Raw genomic sequence first — 13879 nt, 5'->3', positions numbered from 1 at the left:
CCACCACATCATGCTGGAAGCAGGAAGATGATAAAGTTCTCAGCTGGAGAAGGAATTAATCTATCAATATCCAATAGTCTCCATTGTCACAAAGAGTTGGGCCAATAATTGAGGGATAATTCATCAGTGTTTTACAATTAGGAGAGAAAGTCAGCCCAGTTTGCACAATAAGAGAAGAAGCACATGTTTTTGGGGAGGGGCAGTAGGTTTCCACCTATATTACATTTCATTGCCCCAAATGGGAGGAGGCCTTGGTCTTAACCAACTCAGCCCCTATATGTTCTAAAAAAGCAGCAGCAGGTTGTTCTATGAAGGTTGACATGGTGTCCTAGGTTTTACAAGTGAAGCAAACTGTTAGCGATAAAATGTATGGAACACATTCTTTAGGTCTGTGAGATCACTAGGCCATTGTGCCATAAATGTGAAAATGTACTTGGCACTGCATCTTTTCTGTGAACTGGGATCAGGAGGTGTGTGTGAAATGAAATATAGTCCTTTAATACTGGAAGAAAATTCATCGCTAAAAAAAACAATAACCCACATATTGGAGTCCTGTCTTATTCTTGTTGGTTCATTTGCAAGTGTACCAAAACCTAAATAAAACATTAACACCTTGAATTATATAATTATTCGTGATTTTTTTTTGGGGGGGGTGATGTGTGGATATCTAAATCTGTGAATGGAACCCATTTACACTGAAAAATTCCCTCCCTTCTACAAACCTGTGGGAACTACCAGGTTTACAGAAACATCTAAAAATGAAGAGAAAATTGAAAAGAGTATAAATCCCCCCAAAACGGGGGGATTTTGATCCCCCTGTCCATGTGCAGACAATGTTTCTGAAGATGCTGTATGTACGTCACCTGCATTCAATAGCCACAACTACCCCAGGCCCTGCTGCTTTTGGTGGCTCCCAAAATCGCTGACATAATCCCCACCCCAGTGCTACTTCTGGCATTGTCACCGCAGCTGTGACTAGAATGTCTCTTGACACTGTCACTGTTACCATCAAACCTGACAGAGCTCTCTGTTGCACTGCCAGCCCCGCTGCAGCCAGTACGTTCAACTACATCTGGAGAAAATGAGGCCAGTCCACCCTCTCCTGAGAGGGGGGAGATATCTAGCAGAACGCCAAAGGAAGGAGATGAGCAGCGTACCAACAATGGGGAGGGAGGTAAGAATAGTGATGGTGGGGCAAGGGAGAGGGAAGGAAGGCAAGGTGAGGCAAGAGGACACAGCACCAAGGATGCGGGAGGTTGGTTGGCTCAAAAGGAAGTCAAGATAGGATGGGGAAGGAGGAAAAGAGAGAGGCAGAGCTATGGGATTGACAGATGGTGGGAGGGGAGAAAGGGTGGGGGAGATTGACAGAAGGATTGGAGAAGAAAGGGGAGACTTGAGGGGGGAGGGTTGAATGAAGGAAGCAAAAGAAGGAGGATGGGCTACCTCTCTCTGCAAGCTCCCCACCTGTAAGAGTTTATAATTATAATTTATTTCTCTTAGTGATAAGATTGTGACTAGTAAAACAAAACAATCTTATTTTTGCCATGATTTTTTAAACAGAAAAAGTAACCAAAATGTTGTAATCAACTTTTTCTTACATTGGGTAAGGTCAAAGTATTATAAGTGTGTGTGTGTGTGGGGGGGGGAGGTCATGAAAAAGGCTTTTCCTGCCTCTCCCTTCCTGTTGCAGTGCACTGAGTTCCCTGAAAGTTCCAACTCTGGGGATCAGGAGACAGATAGCATAGGGAGGCAGATGGTTGCAGTGGGAGGGGAGATAAGCAAAATCATTCCTCTGTGAAATGCTGTTCCTCTAACATAAATGCTGTTATGCTATTGGAATGGGAACCTTGGGCTCCAACCCACCATATTTAAGATATAAAGACTATGGGTAGACCCATATGGTCTATGGTACATTTCAGCTCTGGTGCAAGTAGAAATGTTAGCAAGACTCTTACATAGGCTTGTACTATCAGGAAGCTCATATCCTGAATACTTTGTACACTTCTGGTCACCATATCTCCAAAACGACATAACAGAGCTGGAAAAAGTAGAGAGGAGGGCAACCAAGTTGATGAGGGGGTTGGAGCAGCTTCCCTATGAGGAAAGGCTAATGAGTTGGACTTTTTAGTTAGAAAAGAGACAACTGAGGGGGCATGATAAATGTTTATACAACTATGCATGGGGTGGAGAGAGCTGAGAAAGATGAATTTTGCTCCTTCTCCCAAAATACTAGAACTTGAGGGTACAGAATGAAACTGATGGGCAGTACGTTCAAGACAGACAAAAAGAAATGCCATTTTACACAGAGAGTGAAAAATGTGGAATTTATTGCCAAGGGATGGTTACACGAATAAACAGCTTTAAAAAGGGATTAGATGGATTCATGCAAGATGAATCCATCAATGTCTTCTAGCCATGGTGACTGAAGGGAACTTCCACATTCAGAGGCACTAAGCCTCTGAATCCCAGAGCCAGGAGGCAATATCTGGTTAAAGGCTTGGTCTCAGTGCCCTGTTGTTGACCATCCCAAGGAACTGGTTAGCTACTGTGTGAGACAGAATACTGGAATAGATTTACCATTGTTCTGATCCAGCACAGCTATTTGTATGTTATTCTGCTGTCCTGTATGAGTTTATATCTGTCATTACATTTTATTACCTGTCATTACATTTTATGGCACACATGGCCAGACCAAGTCACATTTATGTCAGATCCAACATTGTAAAAAATGAGTTTGATCCTTGCAAAGAATAGCTGAAGAGCCGTGACTTTTCAGTTTAGAAAAGAAATGACTAAGGGGGAACATGATAGAGGTTTATAAAATTATGTATGGCGTGGAGACAGCTGACAAAGATAAATTTTTCTTCCATTTCCAAAATACTAGAACTTGAGGGCAACCAACAAAGGTGACAGTCAGCAGTTTAAGGCGGATAAAAGAAAACAGTTCTTTACACTGAAAGTGATCATAATGTGGAATTCACTGCCAAAGGATGTAGTGATGACCATAGGAATAAACAGTTTTAAAGGGGGATTAGATAGAGGAGGTTAAGTCTATCAATTTCTACATGCCATGAAGACTGAGGGGAAACCTCCACATTCATAAGAACCAATTCTCTGAATCCCAGAGTGAGAAGGCAGCATCAGTTGAAGGCATTGTTGCTGGCTGTCCAGAGGAACTAGTTGGCCACTGCAGGAAACACGGTGCTAGACTAGATAGACTATTGGTCTAGCAGGATTCTTATGTTCTTAATATCCAGAATACAATTATGCTGTTTATTGTGACAGACACCCTACCAGTTTTGTTTTCCTGTTAGTATGATTAACAGTCTAGCTTTTGCTTCCTCATAACTAGGAATTTGGCTTATCATTAATACTCGGCATGGTCAACGGCAAAAGGAAACATGGTCGCCAAAGAATCCACTGGCTTGACGTGATCAACGCCGATGCAGGGATAAACAAGGACCAACTGAAAGAGATGGCCATTAACAGAGATGTGTGGCAAAGACTTTCCTATAGAATCGCCAAGGGTCGGACACGACTGAACAGATAACATCATCACCATTCCATGTCAATAAGGAATCTGAGACCTCACAAAGAGTCAAATTAAATTATATGGAGAATTTGAAATACCCCTCAAAAGAAACAAAAGGATTGCTTTTGCTACACAGTGATGATATTTAAGTATAAAATATGCAAGGCAGCAGAAGGCTTTGTGAGCTCATAACTCTGCTGACCTTTTAAGTAACCAGGCATCACACTGCATAGCTTCATAAACCCAAATACCATCCTTGAAGCTAGGCTGCCCTGGCTTCACCTAAATGACATGTTCCTCTGCATAGGGCTCTAACATCACCAGAACTCCAGGAAAATGACACGATGTCCCTGCAGGCCCCCTACCCTTGCCAGAGGCAGAAGAAAGAAGGGTTCTAAGAAAGGGAGGAAAGGGCACAGGGGGAAAAAGTCAAAGCCTGGGAGAGGTAAGAATAATCCTTATAGCTTTCTTAACAGAAAATGAAGATGATATATTGTCACTTGGAACAAAGGCATTTGGCTATAAGAAGTTAATGTGCCAATCCTAAATTTGATCAAAGCCTTTCTGAATGTATCATGTATACATTGATTCCTAGATTATCAGTCCCCCTGCCCCAAATATAAGGGAGGAACAGTCCTAATTTTTCTCTCTTTCCATAGCATCTGAAGCTCGCACTGTGTATTACTACAGGAAGATAAGATGAACACCACAAGCTTCTTTCCCAGTGTGTAGCAGCTTCGGCAATGTCGTCCATTACCAACATGATTTCTGCCACGTTGCTGAACCACCCACCACACAGTCAAAGTCAGGTGGACTGACATTGCAAGATGCCGAGGAGCAATCTGTCATTAAATGTGAAGTCGCAGTTCTTTTTTGACTGGCCTTGTTCCTTTCCCAACTCTTGTTGACTGGGATGGGGGAGGTAGGATTTACAACATATTCTAGTCCTTTTTTTAAAAGGGGTTATTTTGGTTATTATGATTTCTCAGAGACCGTTCCCCTGAATTTTTTGCAATCTTTAAACGTCCCACGGCGCGGGGCACCGCGGGCTAAATAAAGTAGTAAGGGCTGGTGGGGAGGAGTTGGGGCAGGCTCTGTCCGGGATAAAAACTCGGAGGAGCGAATCAGGAGCCGCAAAGCGGCTCCTGATTAGCTCCTCCGAGTGGCACTCCTGGGCCAAGTGACCAATTGGGAGGCGCGCAAAGCTTCCAATTGGGAGGCGCGCAAAGTGTCCTATTGGACACTTGGCCCGTCTCCCAAACGGCCCGCCGCTAAGTCTACACTCCTCCTGAGCAGCCATCCTTGCCGGATGGCTGCCGGCCAGGAGCCTTGCCCCACACCGCTGGGCTCCAGGGAAACTTCTTCCCCTCCACCCAGCAATTGCCCTTCTGCACAAATTGCCCTCCACTACATCCTACCCCGCCAGCCGCCACTCGACCACTTCCCACCCCCCACCCCCCACGTCCGTTCCCGCCTGCCCAAGACTGCACCCTTCCCACCCCCAAACCCACACTTCGACGACGATGCTGGCCCGCACAGCCCCGGAGTTCCCCGCTGCCGTGCCCACAACAACCCTCCCACCCCCACCATCCATACCCGCCCACCCCAGACCAAGCCCTACCCATCCCCAAACCCGACTTCTACGCCGCCCCTTGCCCGACCGGCCCCGGAGTTCGCTGCTGCCGCAGCCACTACAAACCTGCAACTGACGCTTCCCCAGGACGCCGCCACTGCTGCTGCGGCCCATTCAACAAACAATGCCTGCTGCGCCACGCCGCCAAGCCACTCCGATGCCAGCAGCCCGCCGACGCCTTCCACGCCCGGCCCAAAATGGCGCCGCTGCGACGGGGACCGCGTGGGGCCGCTGCGCCAACAATGCCACCCCCAGCCATTGCGCCCACACCTCAGCCGCCTGCCCTCCCGCTGCCCACTGCAAGTCCAGGACGCTGCTGCCAGCCCCAGCCCCAGTGAGTCTTCAGGACGGGGAGGGGGGTCACGCAACAACAGGAACCCCCCCCCCCAAGCCCGGGACCATCGCCCAGCCTCCCGCGGACACGTTCTCTCTCACCTAGCGCCCGCTGTATTTATACCACAGCGGGCTTAATTCCTAGTCTTTTAATAATGTATCTGTTATTGGAAAGTGTGATAATCAAGCAATTAGGAAGCTAACAGGAAACATTCAGTTTACAGAGGTATTGTGACAGCTTCCTGCTTTCGATGTCAGTAATCCAGGGAAGATAGGAGGCCCAATGTGGTACCTGCTTGAGTAGATAGTTCTGGATATCTCTGATCATTTATGTTGCCTGCCATCTAGTGTGGAATTTAGACTGTGCTTAGCGTACATGGTAGTAGGTAGTACTTGTTCATGTCTTTGCCTATGGCTATTTAACACTTTCCTACAAAGTTCTTGAAAAGGTCAAATTAGTGGGCTACATATGATGATGAAAAACATTTATTTTAGATGCTCTTTTTGCAGTATAATGAAAGGTTCTTTTTATAAAGAAGTGCATTAACAAACAATTTAAAAAATCTGTGTCATCAAATTCAGATCCTTGATCTACTTTTGAGACAACCTAAAGTACAGTTGTAATACTGCCTTACACTGTAGATGTTAAATTTATCAGTAAGAGGAAAGAATGGAGAATTTCAGATGAATTCAGAATTTCAAAAACAGCTTTTAAAGGTTCTATTTTTAGAAATATCAATATAGTTGAGGTTACAGTCAAGTCAAAGTCAAGTGTAAATTAAAATAGAGTCACTTGAATATGCTGGTTGAGAGCCAGAATCAGTGGATTTTCCCCGGTTTGGAAGCTGCAGAATAAAAGGCAATTCCAGTGCAAATAATGCCAAGTCAGGTGCTTTAAATACCTGAAGTGCTTTGTCTTGCTTTCTCCCTCAGTAACTCAGCAATCCAGATTTATCTAGTATTAAAGTACCCCACATAGCTTTTGTTAACAGTATTTTATTTGATTAAGTTTCTTCTCTGTCCCAAAGGTTCAGGACGGGGCACAGTACCCAGTATTCTGCCCACTGCACACCACCACTGCCTCCTTTGCACCAGAGCACACTTGAAATGATCCCAGAGTGAACAATTTTTTGATAGGACTATAGAAGGAAATCACGAACTGCAGTTGCCTGACAGGTCTGTTGAACCAGAGCTTTCCAGTGAGGGTTCCAGAAAATAAACTTTTCCCCCTCTCACTTCAATGCAAATACCATCTGTTGCCAAGCTATGAAGGATCTCCTCTCTATAGGAGTTATTTTCCAGATGTCCTGGGAACGCAGACTTTTCTATCATCCCCTCATCCCTTGTTAATATGGAAAGTAAAATAATGTTTGGTGTAATCTAGCTTATTTGTCATATTCACATAATTCAGGGGTAGTCAACCTGTGGTCCTCCAGATGTCCATGGACTACAATTCCCATGAGAATTCCTCATGGGAATTGTAATCCATGGACATCTGGAGGACCACAGGTTGACTATCCCTGACATAATTTATACCCCACCTTTCTATCTCCCAGGGTATGGGGCAAAGGAGCTAATTCCTCTTCTCCATTTTATCCTCACAACCTCTCTATGAGGTAGGGCATGTGAAGAGTATGTGATGGTCTAACGTCATCCAGCAGACTTCCATGACAAAGCAGAAATTCAAACCTTGGTATCTCAGATCTTAGTCTGACACTTTACCTACTATGAAAAAAACTTATGTGGCTATATGCGCAGGCTTCAAGCCCAGCGGTACCAGGATTTGGGGGGTATGAGCATCCAGGAGTCAAAGTTCCCTTCATCATATACCATCAAGCTTTGACTCTTGAAAATGTATACCCCCTGGGGGGGGGATCTTGTTGATCTCTGGGGTGCTGCCGGACTCAAATCTAGCTTTTCTACTGCAGCCAAATGTGGCTTCCCTCCTGAAGCTGTTAACATACCTAGAGCCAGTTCTACAAAATACAGTAAGTACACTGTAACAATGATACTGTTTCCTGATCCCATTTCTCTATGTGGAGAGAAGTTAGAGACAGAGCTGATGACTGCCCGTTTATACAGATGCTTGTTTACAAAAGATTTTTGTTGCCTTTGAGAGACATCTGTGAAATAAGAAGAAATAAAAATAGATTTTTAAAGCCTTGTAGTAAGCAAAAGTAGTAACAGTTTTGTGGTAGTTTTCCTTAAGAAAAAAATAATTTATAAGAAACAAGTGGGGCATCTGCAAGAATTTGCTTCCTTTCCTCCTGTATCCATTTCCCTTTATGCTATTTCCTCTTTCTCTCCCTCTCACAACTCACATATACTTTCCCCTTTGTCTGCTTCCTTCTCTCCTCCCCACTCGCCACCTGACCTCTGCTGAAGTCTCCACCTTTATTATTTATTTAATTAATTTGTCCCACAATAGAGTTCTAAAGCAGTGGATATTCTCTTTCCCTGCATTTTATCCTCACCATAACCTTGTGAAGATTCAAATGAGTAGCCGTGTTGGTCTGAAGTAGTACAATAAGATCAGAGTCCAGTGGCACCTTTAAGACCAACAAAGATTTATTCAAGGTGTGAGCTTTCGAGTGCAAGCACTCTTCGTCAGACTAAGAACTGACCATCATAACAGTAGGAATATATAAGCAAAAGTTAATCCTGTTACATTATTAAACTGTGTCACAGCATCCAAACACAGCCACATGATAACTCCCTGCCAAACCAGCCAATCAAACCCCTCGAACCCATTTGTGGTTCACAAAGATATATCAGAAATAAAACTGTCAAAGCCAGTAATCACACCCTACTATTTTATCACTGGCTTTCGTGTGGGTGTACACAAAAGCTCATGCCTTGAATAAATCTTTGTTGGTTTTAAAGGTGCTACTGGACTCTGATTTTATTGTATAACCTTGTGAGGTACACTAGGCTGAGAGAGTGTAAATAGTTTGAAGCACTAAGCATGCTTCCACAGCAGAATAAGGATTTGGATTTGGGTCTTCCAAATCATAACCTGAGACTCTTTCAGAGATTCCCTGGTTACCTGAGGCTCTGTGAGAGCTCCCCAGAGGCTCCCTGGCCTTTCCACTATATCCCGCCTTCATGGAATCAGCTACAAGCTATTCCTAGCATTGCTAAGAAAGCAGGGAACCAGATGCTTCCTTTGACAGGGGTAGTCAAGCTGTGGCCCTCCAGATGTCCATGGACTACAATTCCCATGAGCCCCTGTCAGTGTTTGCTGGCACAGGCTCATGGGAATTGTAGTCCATGGACATCTGGAGGGCCACAGCTTGACTACTCCTGGACTAGGGAATGACATTCTTGCGTGGTTACTGCACCTGGGAAAGTGGGTGGAACCTAAATGCCTACTCCCACCTCAAACTGTTTCCTTTCTCGGCCCCCTCAGTCCTCCTCAGGTGTGGCAGAGAAGCATGGCCACCTGACATCACTTTCAACCCAGTTCTGAGACTCCTTGAAGCCTGAAAAATATTTCAGGGGCTCCTCCACAGTCAAAAAGGGTGCTCTACTATGGCGCAGAGTGGTAAGGCAGCGATATGCTGTCTGAAGCTGTCTGCCCATGAGGTTGGGAGTTCAATCCCAGCAGCCGGCTCAAGGTGGACTCAGCCTTCCATCCTTCCGAGGTCGGTAAAATGAGTACCCAGCTTGCTGGGGGGTAAACGGTAATGACTGGGGAAGGCACTGGCAAACCACCCCGTATTGAGTCTGCCATGAAAACGCTGGAGGGCGTCACCCCAAGGGTCAGACATGACTCGGTGCTTGCACAGGGGATACCTTTACCTTTACCTTTACTATACCACATTGGCTCTCATCATCCATTCTTTCCCTCTGCTCTTTTCCAAAGTCTGGTTAAATTGCAAATCATGATAGCAAATCATTCAGGCAGAGGCCACTGCTGGGCCTGGCCAAGTCACAGAAGTTGTGGGAAGCTGTAGCTGGGCCCAAGCAAGATGTGTAGCATCACGTCATAGCTACCATCACACTGTCTAGGTGAGGTGGACAAATTGCATGGTAAAAAGTTGCCCAGTGGTTAGATTTCAGATTTATCTGTAAATGTGGGGCTTTTCTCATTGATTTTTGCAGACTGGTCTGTCTTGTCTGATCGTCTTATGTGGCCATGTTATGAATTAGATACATTGATATACTAAATAAATACATTTGTGAAACTATTTGGATACCTGTTGATTTAAACCAGCACTGCATGGATTTACTGTTGGTTCTGTATATGTTAATAAGTAAATTGCCCAAGCTTCTTGTTACATATCAATCCTACCTAATGAATAAAGTAGTGTTTCTATTCCGTAACATTTGCCAGGATAGTCAGTGAATTATGAATTCACAGCATAATCTTCCTTTTCCAAAATTCATATAGGTAAAAAAAAAATTGACTCTAGTTTTTCTTCTTGTAGTGATTTCGCAGACTCACTTAAACTAAGATTCAAGTGGGTAGCCATGTTGGTCTGAAGCAGCAGAACAAATTTAGAATCCAGTGGCACCTTTAAGACCAAGAAAGTTTTATTCAAGGTATGCGCTTTTGTGTGCACACACACTTCATCAGATACAATGCCATAGAATGGAAGTAATCAGTTCCATGCCATGACATTGTCTCTGAGGAAGTGTGGGTGTACACAAAAGCTCATATACCTTGAATAAAACTTTGTTGGTCTTAAAGGTCTCACTTAAACTAAGACTATCACATGTTTTTTCCTAGTTTCACTGACCCAAACCTTCCCTCAGACAAAAAGAGTGAATAAGAGCCATTCAGCATCATGACTGAACTTGTCTGAATTTCTGGCCTCCCTGTCTAAAACATCAGCTAAGCTTTCACCATAGCTGACTTCTGTACCACTGGGAAATTAGATTGTACAAGGTTTTAATATGTCAAATATTTTAATGTTATTGTTTTTATATATTTTGTTACCTTCCCCAAGCCTATGAGGAAGGGAGGGTTAAACATTATTATTATTATTATTATTATTACAAAGAATGAAGTTGAAATTTGATGGATGTTAGTCAGGTTTTATTGTTTGACTTAAACAGAATAAAGGAATCCAAGAAGGAGCCCATTTTTTAAATTTCTTATGGAGATAAATGAAAGCCTCTTAGAGGAACTCTTAATTTCTAGGAGGATATTTCTGGGAATAAAGCAATGCTGTGAACTGGCAAGAATGCTGTGTCCTTTACAGATGATAGCTGACTCAGAGGTCAAGCATCATCTGACGCTTTTCTGAAGGGAATTCCAGTGGAGGATATTTGTGGAGCAGCAATGTGCTCATCTGCTTTGAAGTTCACCAGCTATGCTCTATAGATGTTAACATTAAAAAAGGAAGCAGATGTTGGGAAACCATTTCTCAGTAGTTTCACAGCCTCCATTCAGAGTAAATCATCTTATTACTCTCTTTCACCAAAGGACAAAGGAAGCTACACATTTGTGGGTTTTACACATACAGCTCCCAATAGCAAGGCAAGACACCCAAAGTCTGTGTAGATGTAGGTGCAATTTTGGGAGTGATATTTTGGGTGGAATTGGGAATAGGGGAGGAGAAAGAAAGACAGCAGCTTTGAATCAAACATTTTATCTTTATTTAACATGCCTAAAGTGGTACAGAGATAATGCGCAAAAAAACAACAAACAAACAAAAAAACACAGACTGGGAAAGGTACTAAATGTTTGTAAATTGCACATGGAAATTACACTGATTGGCAAATTAGCCACCACCAGAACACTTAAACAATTTCTAGTGCCTAACTGGGAAGACAGCATTGACATGAAGAGTTCCCTGTCGTGTCCCCAAGACAGACCTTTTCTGCATGAGGGATTTGCCATGGCTCAGCATTTGTCCCCACAGCAAAATCCCTTTCCTCATGACAGCAATGTGGGGGAGCATGGCAACGATGAAACGGCAGCTCAAACACCACCTGCTAGCTAGATTGGTCTCTCCATTGCAACGAATCAACACAGATTCCTTGCAACGTGTGTATGTTTTTTTTTTTTTAAACCTTCCTTAAAGGGAAAGGGGCTTTTCGGGAGCATGATAACGGCCGCCCATTGGCTGCTCGTTTGATTGACAGCCAGGGGCGGGACAAAGCTCGGCAATATCGCTTCCTGGCTAGCGATTTTTGCCGAGACCGGAAACCTGTGGGAAATGATAGAAACGCAACTGGATTCCACTACAAAGGCAGGTATGCATAACGACAAATTCCACTATTTAAAATGCTGTTTTTTCGTTCCGAAACCAATTAGCTACATAGCTCCTGGTGCAGAATGGCCCTAAGTATCCAGAGATAGGACCATGTTGAAAATTGGGCATATTCATGACAAGAGGGGGACCCAAAAACAGTTACCATTTTTCAGATTTGTAAAAAGTTCCAGGCTCCAGTCCCTGTATTTAAGTATCCACAGATTTGACTATGTTGGAAGTAATATATATCGATAATATAATAAATAAACAAAAATATTTTCTATAAATATAGGGTAATGCAGACTGTAAGATTTTGATCTGATGTTAGAATAGTACATTGTGTACATATTTTTACAAATAGTCTGATGGGTTCTATACAAAAATAATTTAAAATGTTATGTAATTATTCCGTATTTCATGTGGTTTGATTGTATTTAGAGCCAATATTGTAAAATAGGTTGACTTAAGACTATCAGACATGATGATTTGTCAGCACATAATTAGATTCTAATGACAACTGTTAATTTTGTGTATGTTTTAGTTCTGAACACATGCATAAAAAATTCTCAGTTTAGTTTAGTAACAGAAAACAGTATTGATACCTACAAAGAATGTATAACACATTTAATAGTGATTATGGGGAGAAGTCACTTGTACATTGTGAAGTTTTAATTATTTGGTTTTAAATGCAGCAAAGATAATAGTAGTGATATTAAAGGTAAGACCAGAGCTTTGTCTATGCTTGTATGCATCTGTAAAGTATACTTGCCCCCTTTTTTTTGTTAGCAACAACCAAGGAGGTCAGGGCCTCAGCCCAGAGGCTGGTGGAGAAGGGAGCAGGTAAACTTGAAGCTTGTGCTTCCCTACAACAGCCAATTTAGTATCCCATCATACCCACTGACATTATTAGTGAGTATGACATGCAAAATGACAGGTCACTCAAGACAAAATCACTCAAGACTGACTTGAGGGATTGCTCAGCCTTGGAAGATCCCAGTCTCAGGAGAGAAGCTGGGGAGGCAAGGCCTCTTGAGTAACAGATGGTCCAGGAGTAGGGAGGAGTCTATTGACAGCTGGGGGTGTGACTAAATGCATCAGCAAATAAATACTGTTTGGTGTAGTGGTTAGGAGTGCACACTTCTAATCTGGCATGCCGGGTTCGATTCTGCACTCCCCCACATGCAGCCAGCTGGGTGACCTTGGGCTCGCCACGGCACTGATAAAACTGTTCTGACTGAGCAGTAATATCAGGGCTCTATCAGCCTCATCTGCCTCACAGGGTGTCTGCTGTGGGGAGAGGAAAGGGAAGGCGAATGTAAGCCACTTTGAGCCTCCTTCGGGTAGAAAAAAGTAGCATATAAAAATCAACTCTTCTTCTTCTTCTTGTTTAACCAAAACACATTGTGTAATTTGATTCATGGTCTTGACCTGGATGGTCTAGGTTACCCCTTCCTCTTCAGATCTTGGAAGCTAAGCAGGAGCATCCCAGGTTAGTGCTTGGATGGATGACTGCCAAGGACTAGTACCGTGCAGAGGCAAGCAATGACACACCACCTCTGTTTGTTTCTTGCCTTGAAAACTCTATGGGTTGTCTGTAAGTTGGCTACAACTCGATAATAATTTCAACAAGATCACATATACATTTTTTACAAGTACTCAGAAGACCATTACTTAACAAGTCATACCTTGATTCCCATAGAAAATAGTAGGTTACATATTTCAACTTTTTTAGATGGGATGCTTTGCTTTGAACATATTACCTAGTACAAACTCTATGTGATATTCCAAACATTTCACGTGCCAACAAGTAAAATGTTACAAACATTAGTCTCCATTTTTCCTCTGAACTAATTTAACATTATCTTAAAATATTCATTTAATGCAAAACAAACCCTTAAGCTATCAACTTAGGGGAAATTTTGAGAGATAACAAAGACTTCATACATTTTCATGAGTTTATTGACAGGTTGATGAATCTTGTGTTGCTGCTATAACAGGACAGCTCCTTGATCTTGACGTCTAGACTCTACCCTCAGGTCATTGGTGACTTATCTGACGAGTTTCCTTGTCATGGCCTGTGAAGAAATGCATTGGAGGTTTGAACTGAGCAAAACTTTCACTCTGAATTTTAAAAGGTCTTTTCCTCCTCTGAGCAGAGAACAGGCAGAAGGGGGAAAA

The 13879-nt window shown here is 43.1% G+C and overlaps 1 protein-coding gene and 1 long non-coding RNA gene across 2 annotated transcripts in view; both read left to right on the top strand.

Annotated features, from left to right (window-relative positions):
* TLL1 (tolloid like 1) overlaps positions 1–13879 on the top strand; it is a 240000-nt gene that overhangs the window by 40552 nt on the left and 185569 nt on the right. The gene's annotated exons all lie outside the window — the stretch shown is intronic.
* On the top strand, positions 1160–4401 carry LOC143819708 (uncharacterized). The gene is made up of 3 exons (XR_013225053.1): positions 1160–1174; positions 3353–3977; positions 4192–4401. It is a non-coding gene; the product is annotated as an uncharacterized LOC143819708 (long non-coding RNA).

The sequence above is a fragment of the Paroedura picta genome, chromosome 10 (assembly GCF_049243985.1).
Source record: "Paroedura picta isolate Pp20150507F chromosome 10, Ppicta_v3.0, whole genome shotgun sequence".
NCBI lineage: Eukaryota > Metazoa > Chordata > Lepidosauria > Squamata > Gekkonidae > Paroedura > Paroedura picta.
The sequence above is the reverse complement of the archived record's forward strand: the minus strand, read 5'-3'. Positions and strand labels throughout refer to the sequence as shown.